This window comes from Opisthorchis viverrini (genome assembly GCF_000715545.1).
Source record: "Opisthorchis viverrini unplaced genomic scaffold opera_v5_350, whole genome shotgun sequence".
Lineage (NCBI taxonomy): Eukaryota > Metazoa > Platyhelminthes > Trematoda > Opisthorchiida > Opisthorchiidae > Opisthorchis > Opisthorchis viverrini.
Window position 1 is genome coordinate 129,483 of NW_008752010.1, and position 11,027 is coordinate 140,509.

An 11,027-nucleotide genomic window follows, 5' to 3' on the forward strand; every position below is an offset into this window, starting at 1 on the left:
ACTAGTTGCTACTAGAGCTGACGGCGAAGCACAGTAGCACCCCAATTATTAACTTTTGTCCAGATCATATGGCTGAATTTAAGAAAGTGTACACACCTGAGACTAACTGCAGGGAGCCTTGTAGTAGGATACCTCCCGCCTTCTTTATTGGTTTAGCTTGTAAAAGCCCAAAGAACTTTTCCATCCCCCTTTATAAGGCCGGATACAGTTGGGAACGTAAAAACCTCGTCAGATGACAATTGTAAGCAACTACAGTAGTGGAACAAAGAGGCAATTAATAAGCAGAACGTTTAGAGCAGTGAGTTTTTCATCACAGCAATTCAGTCACTAGTGTGATGCGGTATGAAAATGAAAAACGCATATGCACAAAGTTTCAGGCAAGACGTCACGTGTTGTTGGGTCAAAGGGATATGTGTAATCAATCTAACACACACCCACACCAGCATATCACTTCGCAATGAAGTTGTCAGGCTGGTTGGTGAAGAAATTCTAGCAGTAAAATTGACCACCTTACTCAACAATTGGGACGTCAACATAACATCGCTAAAAAGAGCAGTAGTATGTGGCATCCTAATGCTACTTTCGTAAGATGAGAGGATGGTCTCCTATTCGGCGTTATACACAGAAAACTCGCGCGTGTACGGCATTACCTTCACCCGAAAGTTTTGGCAGCAATGTGACGGCAACGTGCAAACACTGCTTTGTAGACCTCACAGAAAACATCGTTCAGCGTGCTACAAATCCTTGATAGACACTTCGCTTGAAAGCGATCACACACTAAGATGCGTTGTTAAGGAACCGAAGTCCACCTAACGCTGACTGTCCCACAAATGATTGTATCTGTTCACCGTTCAGAGGCGAATACATTCACTGTTTACTAATCTTCCATTGGTCGCAGCTCTCAAACGACTATATACACGTGCCGCCGCAAGTTTGATGTTTGATGGAGGAACAGCTGGCTTACCGATAAGACCGAGGAAAGATCCCGTAACTTCAATGTCAAAATCAGACACTGCCTATAAATTTGGGTCTATCGCCTTGCACAGATACATCGGCTCGAATACCAGACATCTACTTAAAGGACTATAAAATTCCCGAAAGATACAAGTAAACGTACCCTTGATGAGAACATAGCTACCGGGTATTGCTTCTTTCCATCGAGTGGTTCCCTCAGCTAATGTGATGTGCAGCATAAATAACGTGCACAGTTGGATGAATTCCGAGTTCACGTCAAAAAAGTGTTTGAGGTTTGAGTGTTTGAGGTGTTTGAGTGTTTGGGGTTTGAGAAACAAGAGACAGGGAGCCACAAACTACATCAATACCAAACAAGTTTGTGGAAGTATCTGATAACCCAAATTAAATTCAAATATCGCACGAATTTCTTCTAAGCACATGGCTACCGGTCACGTGGTAAGATCCCGATTGCCTCTGCAATCGACAATACTCTGAGTCAGTTGAATCTTGTCCGACTGAGGGGTACTTATTAGACGAATTGAAAGCACTGTTCTTGGTCGATAACTTAAGTGGTTTCGTTCGCGAATGCACTAGAGCAAGAATAGACCTTCCAAGTCATCTACCGAGTGTCCCTGAGCCGATTAAAACTGAACGGATTTAGACCGTTTTCGATCAAAGGGGCAATCGAAATCCACCTACGTGACCCACAACTCTGCACTCGTACTACTTTTGAATTTGGTCGTACCAGATCCTCCTTGTGTGAGAATTTAACTCTATGTCTCGTTGTCTCCATCAATCACTCCCAGCCTTTAAACATGTGTACCCGTGAACCCGTCCAACTGTACGCGGTATTTGTATTGTGCATCATCTTAGCCAAGAGCACCACTCGCAGAAAATATACTTTACTCGGTACCTGTGGCCTTACCATGAATACTCAGTATGACGCGGCTAGTAGATAACCGCCACCTGTTAGAAGCTGCATCCGCTTTCAGTAGCATTTGTATCCCCGAAAATGGGTACCGCTGGAAGATACAGAGTTTTTTCCATGCTTCGGTCTAATCCACAAAAGTAACTATCACCCATCAAATCGCGATCCTGTCCAGTTTGGGTAACAAGAGCACCACTCGCAGAAAATATACTTTACTCGGTACCTGTGGCCTTACCATGAATACTCAGTATGACGCGGCTAGTAGATAACCGCCACCTGTTAGAAGCTGCATCCGCTTTCAGTAGCATTTGTATCCCCGAAAATGGGTACCGCTGGAAGATACAGAGTTTTTTCCATGCTTCGGTCTAATCCACAAAAGTAACTATCACCCATCAAATCGCGATCCTGTCCAGGTTTGGGTAACCTGGCAGTATCTAAGCCCTCGTGCTTCCTTTGGATGGCTTGGCAGTTGGGCACCGGAAGAGTGTTACAGTTGAACGATTATTTATTATGTAGTGCGATAAAACAACAATCTTTTCTTGAACATATGGCCAGTTTGAAGCACCGCCCTTTAGTTTCGTCAGTCCCGGGCCTCTACCAGCACTTCAGTCACGAGACCATACCAGTGACCTTCTTAACCGTCTACCGCCAGCAAATAATCATATGAAATGTTTTACGCACATTGATTGCCCGCATTTCTACAAACCTGTCATACGCTGCACGACCTCTGAACCTTTGTGGCATTACATTCCTTACTTATGTTTCCGTGCTGTATCACACCACATGGGTGACTAATGAACCGTGAGCGGAATGCCGCTGCGCATGACGCCTTACCCACTAATTTCATATTTTAACCACAGATGCAAGTTGTTCACGTTCAGGCGCACATGCACCTGAACTGTTCAAAACTTTGTAAAAACTATCGATTCCGTCCTTCTTCGGTATCTTCAAGCTTTCGCTGCAGGTGTGGTTCAACGCATGTTCTCAAATTTGGAAGTCAAACGCCCTCACTGCACAGCCTCAAACGTGACCCCGTCAAAAGAAACTGCCTTTTGCTCAAATTTATTTTCCTTTCGCTTGTTTCTTTGTGGTACGAAAACAACGAGTAATCAGGCAGAGTTTTCAGGATATTTGTGTGGGTGATGGGGAGGGGAATCCGAATAAAAGCAAAGTGAGCTAGTTGTTTTGACAATTTGACCGTATTCTTTAGTTCCCTTGGCATTCAGATACACACTCTTAATAGCCAAAGCTGTTACGAGCACAACAATCCAGGAATTTGTTTACCAAAGCCAGGCGAAAACCCCATCTTGTTTGTTTTCTAGAGAACTTCCATGAGTTGATTGAAAATAGCATAAACGCGGGTTAGTTTACTTTCCAGTCTGAGATGTTTTACGGTACCGTCGTGGTTTCTGCCCATCGGTGTATCCGAGGAAAATTCCACGCAACGAATGCTCCACAAAATGTTCACAGAAGGACGTTTTCCACGAACTGCACAAGATACTTCTGAGAATCTAGATGTAAACTCTGTACTGTTTCCGTACAGCGCAGCACACGAAATCCGCAGTTGAAGTATCCCAAGCACCCAGGCGTGTGGAGTTCTCAATAATGTAGGTTTTTTTCTAAGCTAGGCAGAGTTTGAAAATGAGTTCAGGCCAGCTTGAACGTAGCAATTTTGCAAAGTCGAAACACGGCAAGACGAATATCAACAGGTCGTGAACCCATTTGAGTAACATCAAAACAGAAGTATCAGGAAAACCTTCGACTCAACTTGGTTGGATTTTACAGTTTGATAATAAGAAAACAGCCAGTCCGTCTCCCGCTACGTTCGGGTAAGAAGTAATCTCCTGCGACATTCAATGTTTGCTCTAAAGACTTAAGTAAACTGCTGGCTTGTTTACTATGGGCCTTCCTCCCAAATCGCACTACAGGCAATTTCAAACTAATTTATTGTATTCAGTTAGTGTTGGAATGAAAGGGGATGTAAATTTAGCACGAAAATACAACGAGCTGGGAGAACTGAATTTGAGCAAATGGTCGTGACAAACTGATGAGTGAACAAACGAAACGGACTGGTATGCCACCGTGTCCTAAAGAGTGTTATACTATTTCAAAACAGATAATTCTGAGCTGTGACTCCGAAAGAATAGACACTAGTTTGATAAAATCTGATCTGAAGTGAAAACCGTCTGCAGGCAGCTACATATGTCCACTTCTGATGCTTGAAAGCGATTCATCAACTGTGGTATGGGATGGTGCCCACACTGGTGTTGTTGAATGATTCATGAGTCTGTACCGTGCCTGAATAGCATTCAGACAATTATATATTCTGATGAAGGTAAGGATTTTGTCCAAGATTCTCTGATAAAAATGCCTTTTGGGCTGTTCTCAAGTAAACGAATATATTGGCTGCAGCAAAAGAAAGCCGATTCGTTTGTGTTCAGGATATCTGGAGACGTGAGACTGCTTTGAATAACCTCAATCTAGGCCTAATCCGTTTCTCTGTCACCGCCTCAACCTCCCGCTACGCTATTCGTCATGATCACAGTGGACTCCCCAAATGTTTCTTATGATTATGCTGGGTTTGGGGTTGAAACATGTGTGGCAACGTGTTCCGTAAAAATGGTAACGCACTTGAATTGCCAGACAACCACCGCTCCCTTGCATTTAAGCTTTGGTTGAGGGCCATAATCGTCCTCCTGTCAAGGTGTAGGCGCCCTGTCAGTATCCAAGCCCAAGTACAACCACGAATTGCACACGTACACAGACTCACACCACATCGGTCGTCCCGTGGTGCTATCAGTCTGGTTGGCTTACTTGCTGCACACAGCAGTGCGAGTAAGCGAGAACAGGATACTGCTGCATTACGGCAGCGAACCATCAGTGTTGAAGTGATGCCATGCTGTCGATGATGACGATGATGATGATAGCCATGATGAAGGTGGACGTAATCAGAAATGAAAGACTTATACTACTATCTGAAAGAACCGAGTCACTGCTCCAGGATGTCGAGATTTGTCACTTTTCAATATATTTTTATGTAATAACTCTGATTGGAATAAGAGGACTCGGGAGGTGAGTGAAAAGAAAGAAGATGTAAACAAGCAAGATTCTAGAAAATACGGTAGTATTTAACCTGTTTAACCCATTTCATCAACAGACCACTCATCGATGGCAGTCGCTGCCCCTCCTCTAGCAACAGCGCTTCAGCATGACAGCTTTGTCTTACGGCAAAATTTTGAAACCGGAAGTGTGCAGAAACCAGTGATGATCTTTGTCGAAAGAAAGATTATTTAACGAAACCAAACACTAAGCAGCGTAAATTACCAGACCATTGGATCATTATGGTGTAATGACGATCTTACTTGTTACCCACTACTCAATCTATCCGATTTACGCACGATTTAGTTCACATGAATGCGGTGTGAATTTCTAGTGTAATGGTGTCTAGGATTTGATTCGTAAATGGCTTTACATCACCCTTCAATATAACTTGTTTACAGTGGCGGCTTTTTAAATGTGGTCATCCTATCTATCAAACTTGCAATACTTTTTCTAGTGTACGACGACGATTATCACCAAGTTGTGACCCTTGATTAGGAAACTTGAATGAGTGAATCACTTATTTGCTCCGTCATCCCTAGTAATTTGCTCCATTATGGTTAACAACCGTAGTGTAGTGTTATTTGGTGGTTAATCAGGTAGTTATTGTTCTATTAGCCTGACAATAAGCCTGCTAACGTTTCGTCAGCGGTCAAGAGGCCGTCACCAGTGCGCCTTGTCACCGATTAATGTTGATGTCCTTCCAACCGGTGGAAATACGTTTTCAGGTAGGGTAACAGATTACCAACTACTTGACCATCTACCAGTGAACGCACTTGCGTTGCCAATATTCCGATGCAGTGTTATTTGCCTTCCTGATCAAGAAAATTGATTCCCTTCCATGCAGTGTTACAACACAATCTGGGACCATCCTTTATAACGAGCCTCTATGTCGGGGTGGCTATTGTCATGATAAATCTTTTCACTAGAGAAATCACTCAAAAAGACCGTCTCGAGCTGGTCTGTTGAGCTAGTCTGAGAGGAATTTTGCTCACAGATTAAACTTCTTGGGTTCAAGCCAAAATCTGAATCAATACAATTTAGTAAAACAAAGAGCGCAGCTCATCTGTGCAGCAAGCACACAGTCTGAAAAATTTCCACTCAAGAGCTGACCTTTGAGAGACCTTAGCGCTAGCTACATAGCAGAGTGAAAAATGGCTGCCAGCATTTGCCTTGCAGTGACACTTTCGTCGGTTAGTCAGATAGAACAGACCGGCATATTTGAAGAATGCTAAACAGAGTCGAAACCCACGTACATTTGGATGCCCTGAAAGTGTTAAAAGCATCACTTAAACTCTATGCGGTGGTAACACGCCTGTGGTGCATACTCATCAGTCGAAAGCACGCTTCTTAGCAAGTCATCGGGTATATAGCCTTCCGCCCTACAAATTGTATATGTCCATGTGACTCTCTGAAGCATTCAAGCGACACCAATCATCTCTTTTCGAGAATTTCCTGAGGACAATTTCCCTGTTTTTGATGTGGACCGATACATGGACTTTGTGTAAACGGCGGTGCTAGTAGCCAATGGCACTGAGGCAGAAAAATATATACCTCAACACGGTCTTTATTCGTTAGGTTATCAGAAAACCAAAACTGTCAGCTCATGACATTAGTTACTCAGGCACTTTCCCCTCCGTGCGCCTTTAGGCCACTATACGTGACAGTACTGTTGATTGTGACATCTTATCAATATGCGTTGCTGAAGTGGCAGCGCAGCAGATAAATTTCAAAACTGGGTGTCAACCAACACAGAGTCAACCAGATGTGGTAGTTTGCTATAATGCGCAAGCCAGCAGTTAATGTGATAAAGCATGTTTGCGCCTCTGATGTGGCTCAATGTGTGGGCTCAACCATCTCTTTCTCATGCCCAGTAAGAAAAGTTTAATTTTTTAAGTTGGATGGCATTTGAGTCAGGCTACACGCAATGCAACTGAAAAACCTCTATACCAGTCTTAGATCCAGGTAACCGGTTGTCTAAATCAGTCATACATAGGGTTAACCACTACGTCATATCACACCTAAATGATTTCCGCCAAATTCATGTTTTCCTTCCAAATAAATGAGTTCCCCCGTGGGTGGTTTTTAGGTCTAATTTTAAATGCCATTGCTGTGAGTACATAAAAGCACTACGTGGTGCTACCCTGGGCGGAACCAGGTGTTACCTGGTTCGATCATTCCAACGATGAACTAGTGCACTGAAAAAGTTTAGTGACTAATATAACGAAAACTGTTACCATTCTGATACATGATAAAAGGGAATCTTCTCCACGATGAGGTGCATTGGAGGATAACTAATCTAGTTAAAGGAGGAGCTTTATTCGGTTAGGCTCGAGATTTCAAATCGTTGATGTTTGTTAAATTTTTACCTGTTTTTGATGTGGAAAATAAGTCAGTGCACCGTTCTCACACCACAATTTTACCAACTCTGCCACACGCTTGGATGCTGTCTCTCATGCAAGAACTATTTGTTCAGAGTATAATCCAGCATTAGGTACGCCTAACATCCAAAAGGGAAATTATGTAAGTCTTAAGTTGTGTGTTTCCCTAAACTTAAAGATTGTACTCCTTCAGTTGAGTCCAAATAGAATCTGTGTTCTGTTTGTAGGATTAGCCTGACTTTCGATTGTGTCCGGCCGCAGTCCAGCCACAGTCATTGCTCCTTTCAAGCTAAACAATCTTCCTTGCAGTATCGCTAATGATATTTACTGACCAACCATAATGGGGCTCTTTCAACCAGATAAGACGCACTCCGGTGGCATTGTTCGATAAGATGTCCACTTAAAGCACTGAATGGCGAAAGACTTGGAATTGAACTTCTCTGACGTTTTGGTGGTGAGATAGTAGGTCATTTACAAGCATCTAGTAAGAGTGCATGTGTAAAAATTATTAAGTTCGATTAACCAAGGGTATGGGGTACTCTTTGGCCTGGAAAATGACACAGCTGTCGTATGTTTCTGAAGGCCTCGTGGTGTGTCTACCTAACCGCAAAACTCTACTGCTAATGTCTCTTGGGATCCAGTTTCTTAACATGTTTCTCAAGTAGCCTGCCAGCTACTTGCTCCGTCATTTTTGCGACTAAAATCGTAAACGTAGCCAACCCGTAAACCGAGCGCCCATGTTGATCACCTTCCCTGAAGAGTAACATGATTGTCAACATCTGCAATATCAGTGGTGTCACCGTCACCAAGACAATGCTCTTTGCGATGTTTTGAAGTTGCGTGGTCAACACTTTTACAAACTTCCATGGGATCTTACCCTTATTCTTCAAAACTTTCGCCAAAACACCGTGGACAGGAGTTCATGCGCCTCGTAGTTCTTAAGCTCTGGTATAATAAAAATAAAGACGGTGCTCCCACCGCTGCTGCGACAGAATGTGCAAGAGTTGGCACTACCCTAAGTCACCGGATGGACGAATCGTTGCCTAGCTGGATGACTGTTGATAGTCACCTTTGTGTGGTTCTTTCGGCAGTCTATAAGTAAAGTCAGTCGTTTTCTGCTTATCGTGTCTGCTTGCGACCCAACTAACTGTAGCTCTGATACCATCAAAGAAACTTCTGTGACGCCCATTACCGCTACGGGAAGCAAAACCTGTTATCATTGTATTGGCCGGCGATATGAATGTAAAGTTGGGCAGGCTTAGTGCATTTGAGACTCACATAGACGGTCATCATAGATTAGACCCGGTACTTACGGAGAGTGGCGAACGATTGTTTTAACTATGTACTGAATACAGAATACTTTATGCAGTATTCACTTCCTAAATAGCCAAAGGTGTCTTGGTACATGGTGTCCTCCAGCAGCAAGCCAAATACCAACCACAATTGATCTCATCTCCATCAGTTACCAATGGCGTGGATCTGTAATTGACCACCACTCGTTTTGAGATACATGTGGATCTCAGTCAGACGCTTGTCCGGAGTCAGAATTTAGACAAACTTATCACAGTTGTCTTCTGGACTACCATACAGTTTCCCCCTCGTTGGAGTAAATCCGTACTAAAATAGGGTCGCTTCATCTCTGCATACAGCTGGGATTTTTGCCTGTTGTATGACGCCTCCAGATCCACTTAAGCAATGGATATCGGACAGAACAGTGACGCTCTGAATCTCCGAAGAATGTTACTGCTGATGGCGAACATAACTCAGCTCGACAAATTTTCATACTTAACGTGTGCGCCGACCTTGGTCTCTGGTGAACACGGAGGGCCGAGAAAACGAAAGAGTGTCAGGAAGCCGGGAATGTCAGAAGATTAATTCCGCCGATCCGTAAGAGCGGCTCCCGGAAACTGCCTGCGAGCAAACCCACAAAGGATCGGAATTGCACGACAACCTTGAATAAAGAAGAACGTCTAGACCGCTGTGGCAATAAACTGGGATAGCAATTGTCGTTGCAACTCGCTGCCACGCGATTTGATCCCACAACTGACGTGCGACACCGGACAGTGAACCTTGATCCCTATATGGCTTCGGGGGTTTATAACTTAATATCTGCTTTTGAATGCCACAAAGCTCCGGTACTGAAGGCCTTCCAACCACATTGTTCAAGGACGTAGATGAAGTGTTCAGCTAGCACGTCTGATCTATTTGATTGCATCTGTGAAAGGGATATCGTCCAGGAAAACTGAGGAGAATCGATTATCGTGTCCATTTTCGTGAACTTGGCCAATAGTGAGTGCGGTGTTCATAAGGAAATCAGCTCGAATTTAGTCGTAACAAGATTCTTGGCGTCACCTATGATCCGTCGCCTTATGTTGGCTCGTGAAACACTTAATCGGGAGTATCAAGTGGGATACCGTCAGTTGATGGGAGGGCGCCATATGTATAAACGACTTCCGATTTTATTATTCCTGGATTTTCAAGGCGCATTGGACTCTATTGACCTTGACACACTTATCCAGCAAGGAACGCCGAGGAATTTCGTAACGATAATATATTCCATGTATTCTCTAACTATCGAACATGTGAGAGTAAATGGGGAAATCTCTAAAACCATTCACACACAAAGCAGTGTCCGTTAAAGGCGTTCAATTTTTCCAACTCTATTTAATTTTATGGTGGGCGAATTAATGAGAAAAACGCCGGAAGGTCCCAAAATCACTAGCTCTCAAATAACTGTTGGCTGAAATCGTTTTTACCTGGAATATACAGAACACATTTTTCTTTTGCTCGAAAGTGAGCAAAAATGCGTAGCTATTTTTGGATAAATTGACAAAGCCAACCGACCCTTTGGGCCGCATGCTGGCTGCTAACCACCGCCTTGATCTTCCAATGATAGTCCTCCATTCATAAGAAAATGCGATCAGTTCGACTATCCTCTTTCTCAACCTACATCGGTTCAAACTCACCGTACTGTTTTTACACTATTATTCATTTTATTTTATGGCTCCCTGCTTAAAACGTGAAGATACTGTGCTCGGAAACGTACAGCGTAAAGTCATAAAAATATTCGCGCCTTCCGAATGTTGAATTGTCTTGAAAGACTTCTTCAAATTCTTCTGCTGGGAATGTTTCAACCGTAGCTGGTGTACGGTATACACATACCTCTTTAACCCTAGAGCACACGATAAAAATTTTACCCCTTCCCGCACTACCAAATATGTCGCCACAGTTTCATAATCATCCAGCACAAGCGCATCATTCGACCAACTAGGGGAATTATTCCCCTCACTGTTGATCCACGCTGGAACAAACTCCCAGGTGAGACAGCTCGCGTTCCTTCCTTCACTTCTTTAAGGAACGGAATTAACCACTTTCCTCCTAAAGCTGAACCACATCGCTGACCCACAGTCCATCACTCATCTTCCACATTTCCCGTTCCAGAAAACAAGCCCCCTCAATTGAAGTACTGCCATTACAGTCAAGCACCACTACCTGTGATACATTTCCGTATTACATAGCGTAAACATCCAACATGTGCGCTAGTAAACACTGAGCCAGTTATATAAAACACCTTCGTTCTTTAAATTATACCGCTAACACCATTGAGACTCGATCTCATGCAGTTAAGCGCTGATCCTTTGTCTATTCTTTGAACACGCTTCAGG